At 37.9% G+C, this 18,963-nt stretch overlaps 1 protein-coding gene across 5 annotated transcripts in view; it reads right to left on the bottom strand.

Moving 5' to 3' along the window:
* Nucleotides 1–18,963, bottom strand: part of NCOA2 (nuclear receptor coactivator 2) — a 249,509-nt gene that overhangs the window by 184,312 nt on the left and 46,234 nt on the right. The window contains exon 1 of one of the 5 annotated variants that reach the window (XM_014539824.1): nt 10,872–11,011. The exons of 1 other annotated variant lie outside the window; for it this stretch is intronic. The gene's annotated coding sequence lies outside the window, so the exon portion shown is untranslated. Of the gene's footprint in view, nt 1–10,871; nt 11,012–18,963 lie in introns of those variants that run through there. 3 more of the 5 variants (XM_005866357.2, XM_014539820.1, XM_005866358.2) reach the window with 3 other exon arrangements.

Genomic DNA, 18,963 nt, shown 5'->3' on the forward strand with positions numbered 1-18,963 from the left:
GACTAGGCCGGTGGGGGGGGGCAGTTGGGGGTGACCAGGCGATCAGGCAGGCATGCAGGTAAGCGGTTAGGAGCCAATGGTCCCAGATTGTGAGAGGGATGTCCAAATGCCGGTTTAGGGAGGGTGCAGGCTGGGCTAAGGGGACCACCTTTCTTCTCCCCCTCCCCCCCACGAATTTCATGCACCGAGCCTCTAGTCTTCTAATAATCTCTCAGTGACACAAATGACATCATATTAAAAGGTTTTTTTTTATATGTAGTCACAATAAATCAAATACCAGAACTGATACTGAAGAATCTGAAGGAGACCACACTAGGATGAAACACTTTGAACATGTACTAACAATGACAGGACATTGGGGGAAATGTTCATTAGAGAAATAACATCTGAACCATCTTAAACTATTACAGGGATCTGTGATTAACATTGGGAGCAAACAGGTAAAGGGTAAGTCAAATTACTTAATCCTTGAGCCCTAGTTAACCCAATAGTATCCATGGAAATAACTACAAGTTTGATTTTTGCTATTTATAAAATAGTAGACTCTGAGGCAAAGCCTAATTAGTTAATCTGAATTTATCTTGTGCTCTTGATAACACTAGATGAATTTATTCAAGTCTCAGAGGAATGAGATATTTCTAAACCTTCCCCAGACAATTATGAGTTCCCTGATACAAATTAACCAAACACATTTTCATTATACTTTCATCTAATAATGTTTAGCAAATCCAAAAATACTTTCGAATGCTTTTGAAAATGTAAGGCAGCTTAGAAACTTGAGCTGTTTTTAGCAACGGTATTTTAAAAATGGTATAACTTACCACTCCAAGCAAAGAGGTATGACTTGTCACTGGCAATAGTGGTAACATGGGAGACTGAAAAAAGCTATTTTGAGAAAATAAGAGATTGTGGATTCCAGTCTCAAGCCCCACCCTTCTCTCACATATGTGAAATTTAATGCTTATGTAACTTACAAATTCTGTTTAAAAATGAAAGCAATTACAGCAGAATAAGTTATGTATTTCTTTTTAAAGGTACATAGAAAAAATAACTTTTTACAAATAGAAGCAGTGTGCCTGGAAGAGTGTGCCTCTTCCCCCGCCCCCCCACCTCCAGGTATTGTGTTTTCTTTTCTTTTCTTTTTAATTAAATTTGCTGAGGTAGCATTGGTTAATAACATGCAAATTCCAAGTGTACAACTTTGTACTAAGACATCTGTATACTCATGCTCACCATCGGAAGTCTAGTCTCCTTCCATCACCAAATATCTGACTCCCCTTTATAGATTTTAGATACTTCAGTTCTTTCTAATCTTTAAATTTTTATGCAAATCTTCCCTCTCTCTTATATCCATTTTAGAGATTAGAAGATAATTCCCATAACAAGGACAGAAACAGCTCAAAGATACAGAGTACATTTCAAAGCCACTTCCTTGTCCACAAATACATGGACAAGTCATATTTTAAAATAAAGTACAGAATACCACAAAAAGACTCACAAAAAGGTATCAAAGTATAGCATGCTTCACCAACCTATAGTTATCCTATTTTCAGCTATGGAGTAAAAGCCACCTTTGGGAAAATGAGTTTAGACTCCAAGTGCTAGATTAAGGAATAATACAAGTCTAAAACCACTTAAGAAATTGTAAGAAACAGCATTATTTGGAAGGTCATTTAAAAAGATTGCCCAGCCGGCATGGCTCAGTGGTTGAGCGTTGACCTATGAACTAGGAGGTCATGGTTCAATTCCTGGTCAGGGCATATGCCCAGGTTGTGGGCTCAATCCCCAGTGTGGGGTGTGCAGGAGGCAGCCAGTTAATGATTCTCTCTCATCATTGATGTTTCTATCTCTTTAGCCCTCTCCCTTCCTCTCTGAAATCAATAAAAATATATTTAAAAGAAAAAGATGAAACTATCCCAAATCCATGGCAGAATCTGTCTTTATGAGGAAAATAACCAAGAGCCCTGGAACCATGCTTCACCTTGAGTTCATTTCAATTAAACACTGTGAAATCAGGGTCTGAAAATGCCCTTTAAATGTGGAACTAAGCAGCATTTAATTTAAATGTAAAAAAAAATATCTTAAGTGTATATAATGAAAAAGACTGACATTTAAGCAATTTAAAACTGTATTTCATCAATAGGTAAGCTCCTTTAGGGGAGAATATTAAAATTGCATTGCTATACGTGTGAAGATCATTGTATAATCAATGACATGTCTTGTACCTTGAGAAATAACCATTTCCCACTGATGGGTTCTCTTCAATCAGCCTATATAAATAAATGTAGTCCTGGTCTGTAAGCGATGCCTCCTGGGAACATTTCCTTCAAGTTATCATTCCTTTTATCCAACAGGAGGGCAGAAATGACACCACTCAGTCCTGCAGCCCAGAGCCTTTTCATTTATTTAAATGCTCTAAATCTCTAACGTGTGCACTAAAATAGCGGTAGGTAAATAAGTTTTAGAGTGGTAAGGAAGATAGCACCATCTATCTTAAAGAAATCCGGTAAGATGTGATATGAATTTCAAGGATTGATCATTTAGCTTCTTGAGAATACAAAAGTCCTTCTATCTGTGATTTCTTCCTCTTTTATTTTGGTAATTTCTTTGGGCACTCAATACAATAAATCTAAAAAAAAGTGTTGAGAAAATGAGGCAAAATTCGGATCTCTGAATTTCATTCCCAGTAAAAGCACTTAAAAAACAAAACAAACAGAATAGCTTCTTGGAGACGTAAAAGAAAATGCACTAAAAGTGGTTGTGTGAGGATGGCGCCACTGTGGGTAAATTCTTTCATGTCCATACCTTCTAAATTATAACCATATTATCAAGTTATATTTAAACCCAAACAATGAAAGATTGTTGAGAAAGTAAAAGTAAGTTAAAACTAATGATTTCAAATATTTTAACTATCCTGGGTGTATTTTCTATAAGACAAAAGGGGAGTTGTCTATATAGCTTGACAATGTAAACAAATACAAAAATATCTCATAATTATTCCCTTTTTCATTGTCTGTATGAAGAAAGGGAAAGGAATAAAGGAAATGAAAGCCATGAGTACACACTCATAAACCAAAACCACAAGAAAATAATCTAAAACCAGGCTGTAGGAGGCAAGAGAAGAGCAAGAGTCGCTACATGAGCAGTGATTTTGCAACACTAATAGGGTAAACCCACATTCCTGCCACACGCCTCGTGCTTTCAAACAGGCCACACAGCTGGCGGTCTTGAAAGCTTTCCAAGCAAGGAACCAAGATAGTAAGAGAAATCAGTAGGTCTCAGGACTGGACTGAGCTCTCATCTGATTCCGGTGAAACACGGTGTTGCTGGGGAATAATATAATGGCAGCCAGAAAGTCAGTTAAATAGATGATTACAACTTTTATAGAAAAATCCTAAAGAAACACTGCTTTGAATGTGGGCCCCTTTAGTTAATAACAAACTGCCCTAAGTATTGAAAAGTACACGCTTTCTAGGGCGAGTCGTCCCCGTAATAAATAACAGGGAGAATGCAGCCCACCTCCAGAAATAGCCTGGATGAACCCCTACAGATATCCAGGTTGGTGTGAACACTAGGAGTCTAGTTTCCTCTCAAAGTCAAAGCACCATGTGGTTCAAAAGAAAGTCTTACTAGATTTGGAGACTGAACTTGGTTTGCAAGGGCTCCATGGTTGTTTAATGAGCTGTTTTAAAGGCGCTGTTTTCACCAAGCCCTGGGAGTGGGGAGTGTCCCCTGTGAAACTACCTTGACCAACTCCAAGAAGCCAGACACCTTCCTACACAACCCCAAACACTTTGTCTCAATCCCCAAGAACTCTCTAAAGCAGGATTTGGGTTTTATTTTCAGAACTTTCAAGAAATTACTCATCTCAAAGAGATGTGAGTAAGTATCTATAAACTGACTGCTACACCCAACAGGAAGCAGAACAGCATTCCTTCCTATGACGTTTGAAGTTTTCTGTTGTTGTACCAGGAATGCTTTTTCCCCCTGGCTAGACTGTAGTTTGTAAATTTGATTTCTAGATAAGTTATCCTCTGTTGGGGGAAAAGGGAAATGACCAAGTGAATCAATCTATCTTCAAAATGCCAATTATTTACTTTATCACATTTCCTAAATACAGCACTAAGAAAATCATCATGCTTTCCATAAATCTGGTACATTGAGAAGCTATACTAGCTCAATATTTTTGGTATGGTTCTTACTGAAATCTGCTTCTTTCAAAAAAGCCATTATGCCTCTAGGCCAGTGATGGCGAACCTTTTGAGCTCGGCGTGTCAGCATTTTGAAAAACCCTAACTTAACTCTGGTGCTGTGTCACATATAGAAATTTTTGATATTTGCAACCATAGTAAAACAAAGACTTATATTTTTGATATTTATTTTATATATTTAAATGCCATTTAACAAAGAAAAATCAACAAAAAAATGAGTTCGCATGTCACCTCTGACACGCGTGTCATAGGTTCGCCATCACTGCTCTAGACCTTAGACAAGACTATTTACATGAGCTCACTGCCATTATAAGTATTTATTGATATTGAAGATAAAAAGTCGTGAGTATAACAAAAATGGCACAAATAAATGTTATAACCTTCATTAATACTTAAAAAACAGTATTCATTCAAAGTACAGAAACTATAAATTTCTAAAAGATGCCAATTATTATATGACTAGAGGCCCGGTGTACAAAATATATGCACTGGGGGTTGGGGGGGCCCTCAGGCCGGCCTGCACTCTCTCCAAGTATGGGACCCCTTGGGGGATATCCGACTGCCGGCTTAGGGACCCCTCGCTCCTTACCGCCTGCCTGCTCGCTGCTCTGTACCATTCGGCTCACTGCTTTTTAGTGCTGCTCCCGCCACCGCCACTATGCTCACCAGCTGTGAGCCCAGCTTCTGGCTGAGCGGCACTCCCCTGTGGGAGCGCACTGATCACCAGGGGGAAGCTCCTGGGCTGAGCGTCTGCCCCCTGGTGGTCAGTGCACATCATAGCAACCGGTCGTTCTGGTCATTCTGCCATAACAGTCGCTTAGGCTTTTATTATATAGACTAGAGGCCCGGTGCACAAATTCATGCACGGGTGGGGTCGGGCTGGGCCGACTGGAGGGGCCACGGGTGGTTGGCTAGCCAGCCCCACCCCCAATTGGGCTATTGGGGGCCAATTGAGGGCTGGGCAGGCCGGGGGAGGGGCCACGGGTGGTTGGTGGCCAGCCCCGCCCTCAATCGGGCTGGTGGGGGCTGATTGGAGGCAGAGCCAGATGGGGGGAGGGGCCATGAGCGGTTGGCCGGCCGGCCCCACCTTCTGGTTGAACTCCCGATCGAAATCCTGGTCGAGGGGACAATTTGCATATTAGGCTTTTATTATATAGGATTATAAGCAATACTGTAAGAGCAATTTGAGCATTTACTAGCTCTAATATTTGGAGTTAAGTACAGTTTTTCCTTCAGTATCCTCATTCCTGAGAGGTATTAAGACACAGTAAAATTCATATAAGTTTTGGAACCCAACAGACCATAATTCAAATACTGAATTCTGCCATTCACCATGTGTATGATCCTGGTAACCTCTCTCTCTGCCTTAGTTCCTTTCTCTGTACAATGGGAATGACATACACCATGTTGAGTTTTTAAGAGAGTAAATTTAAAAAACCAAACACATGCGTAAAGCACATAGAGAAGGATCATAGTAGGTACTTGATAATTACAGCAATTACTATAATCATTATTGACGTTGCAGAGATCAACCAGCTAACTCCTCCTAATAGCCACAGAAGTGAAGGGCTCAGGACCTTCAGAAAGATTTCAAAGAATTTGTCATTTTAAGGATGTGTTTTGACTTGTACTTCTAGGTTCCACAAAGTCCGGGTTGCATCTCTGTCTTTATTTAGGCTGTGTCATAGACTCTTCTACTAGGTACTTGTTTGATATTAGTGAGAGGTGAGCAGATATTCCGTCACCACTTCAAACACTAGGACTGCCAATTACTGAGTCAGATTTAACTAATACGTGAACTACTCAGACTATGCTAAACACTTTGAGAGGCTGTATCAGATATTTCAACAGCTAGTCAGTGAGTATTTATTGAGTCCACAGTGTATCCAACCGTGTTCTGGAAATCTGTCACACACATCAATGATCAAGCAAAATCCCTGCCCTCAAAGAGTTTCCTATCTGAAACACAGTGGAGATAAATGGTGATGGAAAGAGACTTGACTTAGGTGGGGAACACAGAATACCACATACAAAGGAGGTGTCATAGAATTGTACACCTGAAACTTATATAATCTTATTAACCAATGTCACCCTAATAAATATAAAAAAGAGGAATTAAATATTTGTTGATTGAAAACAATAAAAGTAAAATAAGTAAAAGAAACAAAACAAAAAGAAATGAAAGAAAAATGTAGAAAAATCTAATATTTATTTGTATAACAGCTGTCTAAAAATGGTTATGCAGAATGCTTGGTGGACAGTCGATATTAATTAGAACAGCTTTTTTGAGTCCGTTTTGCTATGTTTTATTTTTTTAAATATATTTTATTGATTTTTTTTACAGACAGGAAGGCATAGAGAGAGAGAAATATCGATGAGAGAGAAACATCGATCAGCTGCCTCCTGCATAACCCCTACTGGGGATTGAGCCTGCAACCAAGGTACATGCCCTTGACCGGAATTGAACCCAGGACCCTTCAGTCCGTGGGCCGATGCTCTATCCACTAAGCCAAACGGGTTAGGAGTTTTGCTATATTTTAAAACAGGAGATAATATAAGAGATGACTAACAAGTGAGAGGCAGTTAAATGGACATTGAATGTAGCAACAGTAAGAAAGCACATCAACATAGGACAAAACGCTAACAAAATTATCTGGGTAGGAAAAGAATAAAATTAGCTAACTTTGAAAAGGTTATTGATGTTAGGGCAATAGTAGCCTAATCTGGAAATTTAATAAAATTAAAAAATGAGTATTTGATACATTAAGTCCTTTGCTAATTATTCAGCCTGGGGGAGAGGGAATCATTATCTAGGGGTACTTTAGACCAAATTTCTACAAAACAATGGGTAAATCAAATTGATGAATATTGCCTATCAAACTATCATTATCTTTCTGTCATTTGATGTAAACCTATTAGTTTAACTTTTGATTTTCTAGGAAAAAATAAAACCCAAAAATAGTGTTAAAGTTTAAATAATGAATATGCATATGTACATACAACTATTCAAATATTACATGGCCAATTAACAGTATGCCCAGAGCAATCCTGCCCTTCAGTGAGGATGAACCAGCTTGCTTCCCTGAGCAATGCGAGGTCCCACTTCTCAGGCCCAGACCCTTACTGCACCCAGAAATGGTCCCACATACCACTCTAACTGGCTCTGCATTTGTTTTTTCTCTCCCTCTCCAAATCTGTCTTGCATAATAAAGCATTCCATTTTTCAAAATTAATATGCACATGACTAAGATACACATTCTTAGGGTAAAATATACCAAGCAAGCTAGTGATTATTCCAGTTCAAATATCTTTACCTTCTCCATCTTATCAATGTACATGCTATGTAACTCCAAAGGGATATGCTTGAAAAACTTTGTCAATTTGTGTCCAAAATCCAGTGCAAACTTTCACCCACTTATTCCCTCTGAATTTATCAAGCACCAGGTGCCAGAGGCTACAAAAAAGCTGTTAATATTAATTATCCTTACCCTTATAGGATGTATTCTATAGATTAACAATCTCCAAAAGACAATCGATACCCTTCTTTCTCATTCCAAGAAGATTCTGCTGTCCCTGGAACTTGCTCCACAGAGATGTCAGATCTTCTGTTCCCAAACCTGGCCCCATATCTGGAGCAGCTCTTTCAAAATAAAGTCAGTTCTCCCTTCCTACTTTTAATGAAGTTATTAGTCACTGCAGATTTGCCCTTAAGATGATAAAATAAACAAATGTTCACTTTGGAAAATAGAGAAAAAGTTTCATAAAAGAGACAAAAATAATGTTCACCCACACCTATGAAGTTCCTTTTATTAGTAGTTTAGCTAATATTTTCATTTAGTTTATTACTTTTGTGTTTTTCTATCCATATCTTTAACTTGATTTAATAATATAATTCTATGTAACAATGGACCACTCTGACACTTTCCCTTCGCATTATTGTGATGCTGTCGTAAGAGTATAGCATCATTTACTTAACCATTTCTTCCCTGTTAAATAGTACATTTCCATTGTTTCACTGTGTATAGAAACTATATGATGGAAATCTTTGTACATAAATCTTCGTCTGGATATACAACTACTTCCTTGAAACTATCAGGAGTGGCATTCCTGGGTCAAAAAACATGATTAATTCTAAGGCTCCTAATATATGAAGTCAAAGTGATTTTCAGAAAATACTGATTTATACCACAAACCAGTAGTTCGTGAAAATGCTGTTTAATAACAACCTAATTAGCAAAGGGCAGACTCTCACTCGTTTTACTATTTGATAGGTAGAAATGGCATCTTACTCCAGTTTTCTCTTGTATTTCTTATTTAAGAATTTTTAAATTTAATTTTAAATTTAACAATATAATCTACTTTCCCTAGAAGCTAAAGTGAGACTCCCAGAATCTTTGACATGGAGGTCCATAAATTGGTCTAGCATTCTGGTCTTTCTGGCCAAGGCTTCGTCACCTCAGAGATGGAGGCCATGACCAGCAACACTGTGAGCAGCAGACTGCTCTCCCTGGAACACGCCTACCCTGGCAGTGGCAGAGACGGCTCAAATGGAGCCACCAGAAAACCAGCCTGTCTACTCTCTACCTCCTCATAATTGGCAAGTCAGGCCAAAAACACTGGGTTTAAGGTTCAACAGTTCCACAGAAACTCCAACTATCCTCAGTTCTTCCTATGCCCCATGATATAGGTCAATGCAGTTTACTGTCAAAGTTGCTTAGTACTTATAACACAAACTGTGAGTCTGTGTATATATGAATATAAAGTACATGTATCTTACCTTTAATAATTAAGCTACCACCAGATACATCTAATAAATAACTTATTTACTGTTTATAAAGTACACACATTCTTACCCTTATTATGTTTTCCCACATAATATGAAAGGATGCAGGCATTTCACTATTAGTTCAAAATACTGATAGAACTAAAATTAGTCAAACACATGGAACACTGACCCTTCTGCTCTTGAGAAAGAAAGAGAGTGAGAGAGAGTGAGAGAGAGAGAGAGAGAGAGAGAGAACACACACAAGCGCTGTGATTCCTAGAATTATATAAAGAATTTAAAGAAACTTAAAAATTGCCTGTAACATGGAAGGTTCACACAAGGATAACTGACAGGTTTTTAATTTCCTATATTTCTTATATAAGATCAATCACCAAGATTGTTGGCTACAGCCCCAGTGATCCAATGTTGAAGATTTTCAGCCCAAAAGCTAGTGGAGTGCCCTAGTCCCTTACACACATCCACTTCTGAACACACCTCAATCAGTGGTGGCTCTAAGCTCTTTTCCCAACCTTAATGATCTTCCAGATACATAAAACATGGAATAGGAGAGAGGTGATGAGATATTTAGCCTTCAGTGGTTTTAAAATTTCAAGTAAGTTTATTAGTACTAGTCCATAAACTCAACACTGACATACAAAAGGCAGAAATGGCCTTTTAAAAAAAGGCCTCGGCTACTTTACTATGGTTCTAATAAATAACTTATTTACTGGGTTTCTCTAGAGACGGCACTCTTGGACACGACAATCAGTAACTCACTCAGTCCTGTACCAATAGCTCTTTACCAACAACTAACTCACTTCATTGCCTTTGCTTAAGCTTTCCCTGCCTAACTTCAAAACTTTCCACTCCTATTCAAAGATTACATATATTCTTGCAGCTTGCACAAGGAGATTAATACATTCTGCTTTGTGTCATCTCTTTTCTTACAACACAAAAACACAGGAACAGCCTTCAAATGAACAACAAACCTGCCGTCTATTCATTTGCTTTTTTTTTCCTTCTTAATCCTTACCTGAGGATACTTTTTCCATTGGTTTTTTTATAGAGAGTGGAAGGGAGAGAGGGAGGGGAAAGAGAGAAACATACATGTGAGACACATCAATGGTTGCCTCCTGCGCACACCTCAATCAGGGCTGGGAAATGAACCCACAAGCCAGGCATGTGCTCTTGACCAGAATGGAACCCAGGACCCTTCGGTCTGTGGGCTGACACTATAACCATTGAGCACACTGGCCAGGGAAATTCATTTACATTTGAACAGTTAAGTAATATGCCTGAAATGTATTGAGTGAAGTATGCCTGGTAAAAGAATAATGAACAGAACACAAGACTGTAATATATCTCCTCTCTTCATAAATGCATACCTACATTTACCCCAAAATTCCTATGAAATCTGTACTATATCACAATCCATTCAAATATTCTACAAAGAATACCTAAAAACTTGCTAAGTAGTAAACTGCTATAACTGATATTTCAAACACATTTATTTTAAACAATTCTTCATTACATTCTCTATAATAAAATATATACATATATAAATCATAGATCGCAACACTGACTGACAAAGTTAACTCAGTGAAAAATCAACCAGTTACACAAGCAGCAGTACAATGTGACAATATGAATGCGTTCACAACTAACCAAACACTCCAGCCAAAACAAACCTACTAAACTTTGGAAAGAAGTTACCTGGATTTCCAAAGTCATTCTTAATCTTACTAGAGAAAGCAATCATACCATAGATAATATGATTAAACAGTGATGTATTACAAGAGTTTAAAAACAGAATGGAAAGACAGACAAATAGACAGGCAAGAGATAGATAGATAGATAGATAGATTGATTGATTTTTTTAAAGCTGTGTTACTTACCAAGTGCTTCCAACAGTCCCTAGTCCTTTCGGAGACAGCATTTTTATGAACCAACTACATCCCAGAGACTCAACCCACAGTTCCTGATTTCTATGACATGGGTTGTCATTAACCAACCAAGATCACCAGGAATGCAGTACCAGTGTGGCCACACTTAAATAAACCTTTCATCTCTCTGAGCAAAACAAAAACACTGTGAAACTGGTATGGCAAGTCATACAACTCAACACTATTATACATTAGTTTCAGATGAGACCGCCTGACTAATCAGCGTACCTGAGACTCATACGGGAAAGCTAATCACTTGTAACTTGCATGAACTAGCAAAAGCAAGAACTAATCAATTCCAACAATTTTTAAAAACTTAGTGTAATATTATGTAAGCCATAAAATGAAAGAAATGTGAGATAAACGCCTAAAGATTATATGTAATTGCTATATTCCAATGCAAAATAAAGACTTTGATTTTTTCAGTTATAAAGGTCATTACTAAATTCTTCTACAAGACAATTTTTAAGTTTGTGACATTCCTGGATACAATTTTTCTTATTCTCTCCATGTGTCCTTTGTAATCAGCATTTGCAAACTTGATTTCTTAAATAAAGATCTTTACCATCTTAAATTCCTTTAAAAATTTCCCTAAGTAAATAAAACAAGAGATTTCTAGTATACTACACTTGTCCTTATAGGAAAACTTTATTCGTACCACTAATTAAATAACCAATCAAGGCTTACTTATAAAGCAGGGATTGGGAAAATAATCTTGACAATATTCAAAATCATGTATACCCACTATTAATTTCTATGAATAAAAATACACTTTTCACATTAAATGTTTCCTAGTCTAAAACATAACTTCTAATTTGTATTTCCCTAGTATTAAACTAGATAGCCTACTAAAATAACTGAAATTAAAAAGAGAAAAAAATAATAGGTCTGATAATATCAACTTGATGAAGATGCGAGCAATCAACCCCTTCCCTCCCCCGCCCCAGCCCCATATACTGCTGATGGTAGTGTCAACTTGTACAAATACTTGAAAAACTAATTGGTAGTATCTACTAAAGCTCAATATGCACTATTCCCAAGGCCCAGAAATTTCAATCTTGGTTATATATCCAAGAGAAGTAAACACTAAAAATCCATAAAACTAAAAAAACACGTATAAGAGTGCTCATAGCTTAGAGCATCGTCCCAATATGCCAAAGTTGTGGGTTTGATCTCCCATCAGGGCACATACAAGAAGCAACCAATGAATGCATAAACAAGTAGAATAACAAATCAATGTGTCTCTCTCAAATAAATAAATTTTATTTAAAAGGATGTTTATAGCATCTTTACTCATAGTAGACAAAACTGGAAATGACCCAAATGTCCATCAACAAAATTAATATACAATATTTAATATACTCATACCATGGGATACTACACAGCAATGAAAAAGAAAAATCTAACATTATACAACACAGATAGATCTTACAGAGGTAATGCTGGGCAAAAGAAGCCTGACACCAAAGAGTACATTCTATATGATTCAATTTTTATAAAGTTCAAGAACAGGCAATATTAATCAAGGGGGGATAGAGAGATCCATCAATGGCGATCAAGATCAGAATAGTGGTTATCTTTGGGGATCACACAAGAAAGTCTTCTAGGGTGCTGAAAATTTTCTATGTGTTGATCTAGGTAGCATTTACAAAGCTCTGTACATATTCACACACATAAAAACTCATCTGAGTCATATTTCATCTTACTGGCTTCCTGACCTTTAGTAAATTATTTAAACTCTAAACCTGCCTTGTTTCCTCCATAGGATGGGAATAATAAAACAGCCCTAGCTGGTTTGGTTCAGTGAATAGAGCATCGGCCTGCGGACTGAAGGGTCCCAGGTTTGATTCCAGTCAAGGGCACATGCCTGGGTTGCTGGCTCTATCCCCAGGAGGGGTCATGCAGGAGGCAGCCAATCAATGATTCGCTTTCATCATTGATGTTTCTATCTCTCCCTCTCCCTTTCTCTCTAAGTCAATAAAATTATATATATATATATTTAAAAAGATTATAAAACATTAAAGAATGGTAATTTATATTATTATCTGGTTTGCATGGTCAAAGAATTTATGAATGCTAATAGTTGACAGTCATAGAAAAAAATCAAACACAAGAAATTAAATTTGGAAAAGCCTGATGCCATACAATAAAAAAGCAAAAAGCTGAACACAATAAAAATTCATGTTGTCACAAGGAAAGGGTAAGCTATATGTATGTAATCTTACTAGTAAAAGGCATAAATGTATACAATATACTTAAGGAAGATTTCCAGTTGAAGTCCTTACATAAATAAAAGCAATTCTAACACCTCAGGGTTGGTTATCTTCAATTTTCTGGGAAAGGCAGTTATGCAAAGCAACTAGATAAGAAATTAATATAGTAATTTTCCCCTCCTAAATAAAAACTTTCAATTAGCTAATTTCTTTTAAAGCCTTTCATACTGTTTTTACTTAAAAAAAGAAAACCAGCATAGAAAATAGTTCTAACACTAAGGAGGAATTCTTTACATCCCGAATTGCCCACAGCAGTATAGCTTTTAATTATAAAAAGCACACTCCACCTTTAAATTATAGCTTCAGCATAGGTATTAGATTTTTAACATGTTATTTCCTGGACTTTCCCTTATAATAATGGTCAAAAGTAAAATTATGACATAAATTATTTCTGTGTATAGAATCAACATAAAGCTTTCTTACTAAAACAAAAATAGAATCTAACTTTTACTGACCAATGTAATGCCAGAATGCTAAAGTAAGATTCTTAAAATAACCTACGTAATCACAAAGGATCATTTCAATCTTTGAGTTTTAGCTATAGCTTGTACAGATCTTTGAATTTATTCTAATTCAAAATTCTAGCTTCCTCAAATTTAAATGCTACTTAAAACTTTAACTTGAAAAACTACTACAACTGTATAAACTACACATAGATGTTTTCCTTTTTAATAGTTCTCTTCAGTTCACTAGGAAAATGTATAGCTAAAAGTAACTGAGATATTCCTTCCTTAAGTAACTTGTATCAATTTTTTAAAGCAATATACTTTGATGTTATTTTTATATCTACTTTTTCTTTTCTGGCATTAAACCACCACATACTGCCAGAGAAACCAAAGTAAAAATCAAACTTTACCTAAGTTCATTTTAAGCAAAACTTTATCTTTAAATGCTTACATTAAATTTTCTATAGTAAAATCTCATATTCAGTGAGGCAACAATCAAACATAATATGAAAAAAATCATTATGATGTTCTAGTCCCAGCAAAGACAGTAGGAAAAACTGCATTTTCACACACAGACACAAATGACAGTTTTAACAATAAGCCATGCCTTACATCATGACATGAGCAAGAGACACTGACAAGTTTAGAATGTAATGTTCCCTTAAGGTCAACAGGATCTACGTTTATACTCATGTTACATGAATCCCTTTATAAGGTTTCAAAAACAATACTTATGAAAAGCATTCACTATGTGATGATGGAAGCCATTTTAAGAGGTATAAATTGGCTATTTTACTAAAAACACAAGTATACAGTAAGCAGTAACTGGAATTAGAAGGAGCTGGGAATTAAGCCAACACAACTGCTTGTAGCTAAAACTGGACAGACACTCCAATTTTTTTCAATCTCTAACAATGAAAAAATTTTTAAAAAGCTAGTCAATTTTCTTCCGTGAAATAACACAACTACATTTGTGTTTGAGCAGAGAAGATCTGTGCCAAGTTCAGCCTACTGTGAATTTAAATGGCTAGATTTGTAAGCAGGTTTGAAACTATGCCTAATAAGTAAAAAGAAAACCACCTACTTACAGTGTATTACAACATGATTCTGAGTCTATCTCAAAAATGCTGGTCTGACTGAAAGTTCTTCCCTATTTATTCCCAATTCTATATTTAAAAAATGAATCTTTTTTAGTGAAAGTTGACAGAAAGTTCTGCCAAAATCCCCTCTATCTCCGTCATAAGTTTTGTTGTTGTTTGGGGAGGAGGAGAAGAGGTTTTGTTTTGTTTTTTAAAGAAACCTTACAATGAATATTACAGTATATGATATAAGAAGTTAACAGCAAATTTTGATACTTGTATTTTCTCCCATTTGAAATAATTCACAAGTGGCTGATGCTTGCTTTGGTGTTCGGAATCCTCTCTGTCTGTTTAGTCTTTAAAGATCAAACTCCAAGAGTCCATAGTTCCGAGAAACATGCTTTATAGGAGCTGGGATGTGGTTGCTTAATACAGAGTGGAGCGAAAAGCACTGAAATCATCACATTTTGGAGATGGGGCATAAATTATTTTTATTCACAGATCCAGTGCCTATATTTTACAGTTATTATCTCAAGTCATCAAAGAAGGCCTGAAAGGTAAACATTACTTTCATTTTGCAAAGAAAAGAAGAAAATTAAATAATTTGCCTAGGTTCTCACTGCTAATGGCAAAGCACGAATTAAAACCTAAGATCTCATATCCAAATGCCATTTTCTTTTCACTCTAGCTTTATCCACTTCAACATGTGGTTGCAGCATTTATATAAGGGCTGGTGGGACCAGTCTTCTCCAACTTGCAGGACATGCTCAGAGACTAGACCTTTCATTTATTAGCTGACTTGATTGAACTAAAACTCAAAACCAAATTGAATCAAGTGAGGACTAAGTAATCAGAAACGTTCACTATTAACCCCATGCGTACCTCAGGGTACTGGTGACTCCCTGCCATTGGAGTGCCCAGACCCTCCTGGGGCTAGTGTGAGGCAGTACACACCGCTCTGTCCTCGGTACTGGCCTGAGAGGTGAAGCTTCTTGCTCAGTAACAGCAATCATTTGCCTTCTCCCAGTCCACAGGGAATAACGTGCTCGGTTTAGATTCTCTTTCACACATGACCAGACAATGTGACTATGCAGCAAAAAGCTTACACAGCCTTCCAAACTTTCACAGCACGTTTCCTAAAGGGTTTGCAGTTCACCAATGTGCTAAGGCACGGAGGTTTGAGAACCACTGGTCTAGACAACTCTGAGGACACAGCCAACAACGCCAGGTGATTGATGGTATCCGGCATCTGCACTTGTCCCTTCGGTGGTCCTGAGAGCCACCTCGGCCCCTCCATCAGCTGGCTCAAGCCAAGGTTCTTCACCCAGGCCATTTCACGACAACATATCCGTGCCTGACCAATATGGCATTCCTCTTTTCCAAGAGGGGGGAATACTGGTCAGTTACACTGTGCTGCAATAAATGGTTTGCACATAAACATACTTATTAATTGCGAATTTCATGTCTGTCTTCCTTTCACCATTTACTCTACTTCATATCAATCTTCTCCTCTTTTTGTTTCTGCTGCTACTGCCCTAGTCCAGGTCTTCATAATTTTACCATTCAATAACCTTTTAACTAACTAGTCTCTTGTCTATACAATCCATTCTATACAAACTAAACTCTAAGACAGCTTTCATGTCAAACTCTGCTCAGACCCTTTCAATGGCTCGCTCTATGCTGTGAGCTGAACCAAATTTTTTTTACATTTTTTTAATTTTTTTTATTTATTGTCTGAACTAATTTTTAACACCTGTGCCAAACGTTTAAGGCCTAATTTGTATCCTCTCTATTTCTTTATCCAACCTTATTTCCTATTCAGATGAACACCAAAGAACCAATGCTATGCTATACATTACATTCCTGTGACTTGTTTATTTTTATAACTGGGAGTTTGTGCCTTAGTCCCCTTCACCTTTTTCATTCCATCCCTCCACCCCTCCCCTTTTCTCTTAAAGTTTAAAACTTGCAAATACTTTTTTGTGTTTTTCCTAATGTTTATACCAATTCAAATAAAATTTCTTTCATTATCAGACATTTTTATGCTTAATACTGCATTATCATTACTTTGAAGGAAACCCAAATAAATTGGCTTTTCAGATTTACATCTACAAATATATTTTTTATGTGATCATCCTAATACGAAGCTAATGTGATTGCCACAGATTCTCATGTGCTGAATTACTGCCCACTTTCTAACATCCTGGAATGCATTAGATGCTGCAAGTGGCCAGAACACACAGTAGGATACTAATACATTATTATTTTACTCTAGTTGTTTTTTTTTTTAACAATATAGATTTCTTTATAAAGCACAACTTACATAAACACATGTACACATATGTACCTTACATAGTTTAAAATATCTTCTAAAATATTTTTTAGCTAAGCAGCAAAATTTATGTAAGATAGATTCCCTACACAATGTATTTGCTATTTAACATGCACAAAATATAAGTAATATTACTAAATAAAGTACATGAAGATAGTATTTCAGAAATAACAGCCAATAAGCCAATAACCATTAGCTTATATTCTATTTCACTACAGGCACTAAGCAGAAAAGATAAATATTTAATATCCTCCTATGGTCAATAAATTTGAATTACTTCAGCAGTCACTGCAAATACATTTAAATGCGTTAAAAGAAATGCCTATACTTATAACCCCATAGGTTAGTAAACAATTTTCAAGGGACAAAGTCACTAGTAGAATTGAAGTTCATTCAATGCCTCAGATCAAAGATTCCTTTAAAATTTAGGATTTTGTAAATGAAATCAGTGCAAAATTCCTACTTATGCCCTTCCTGGTCCTTAAGTTTCATTCTGCCATACTAAGCATATTTCCTAGAATGTCAAAAATGACCAAAACAATGAGTGCATACCACTACTATCTCAAAGGGGATCCAAAAATTCAACTAATCAGTGCTTTAACACTGGCGCATTAAAATGGGTGAGCAATGTAAAACTCTGAGGACAAAGAGCCCTGTCTTCTCTTTCATTATAAACTAGACTAGAGGCCCAGGGCACAAATTCATGCACGGGTGGGGTCTGTCCAGCCCGCCCCGATTGGGCCCATTGGGCCGGGCCGGTGGGGGGGCCATTGGGCCAGGCCAGTGGGGGGGAGGGGCTGCAGGTGGTTGGTTGGCTGGCTGGCCCTGCCCCCGATCAGGGTGTTGGGGGTTGATAGGGGGGCCAGGCAGGCGGGGGAGCCTGATAGGGGCCCGAATCAGGCTGGTTGGCTGCCATAGTGCGCATCATAGCCACTGGTCATTCTGGTTGTTCTGCCATTCTGGTTGCTGGGCTTTTACATATATATAGAGATGTGTCTTATTTGAACCTATTGTTCTAATTCAGGATTAAGAAAAAGTGACAGAGAAGACATTCAACATGAGTTCCACGAGATCAAATCATCTTCCTAGAAAAATGTGTTTCAATAATTCATTTTAGTTTGACTGTTTGGGACCTGGGACACTCTCTCATATGAACACTGTTATATATGGTATTCGGTGGCCTCAGACTAGCAACAAAGTCCTTTTAAACCCATTATTCTGTTTGTATAGTACTAGAGCAGTGATTTACATCTCATGGCACACATGAATTACTAAAATTCTGCAGCACACCAAAAAATATATTTTTTGCCAATCTGACAATCTACACTAATAAAAGACAAAGATGCTAATTGACCATACCTTCGCTACACCCATCAGCCAATCAGAAGAGTATGCAAATCAACCCAACCAAGGTGGCCGTTAAATTTGCATACTGCAGGTGGGGCGGGACAGCGCAATCCGCCACCCGCCCGCTGCCATCCGGGCCTCCCAGGAGGGCCTGCTCCCGGGTTGCCATGGCGATCCACGAGTAGGAAAGCACGGCCTGCAGGCAGCCCCAGCAGGGCCTGCTCCCGAATCGCCACAGCCATCGATGAGCAGGAAAGCGCAGCCCACAGGCAGCCCCCAGTAGGCAGCACCCAGCAGGGCCTGCTCCTGGGTCGCGGTGGTGATCCGAGAGCAGGAAAGTACAGCCCACAGGCAGCACCCAGCAGGGCCTGCCCCCGGGTCTCCATGGCGATCTGTGAGCAGGAAAGCATGGCCTGCAGGCAGCACCCCACCCTGGCCACAGCTCAAGGGAGAGAACAACACGCAGTAGAGGCCAGAAGCCTGAGAGATCAACACAGAGGGGCGCCTGCTCCAAGCCTCCACGGTGTGGCTGGGGGCAGGCCCCCAGCAGGGACACACACACACACA

The sequence above is a fragment of the Myotis brandtii genome, unplaced genomic scaffold (genome assembly GCF_000412655.1).
Source record: "Myotis brandtii unplaced genomic scaffold, ASM41265v1 scaffold23, whole genome shotgun sequence".
NCBI classification, from domain to species: Eukaryota; Metazoa; Chordata; class Mammalia; order Chiroptera; family Vespertilionidae; genus Myotis; species Myotis brandtii.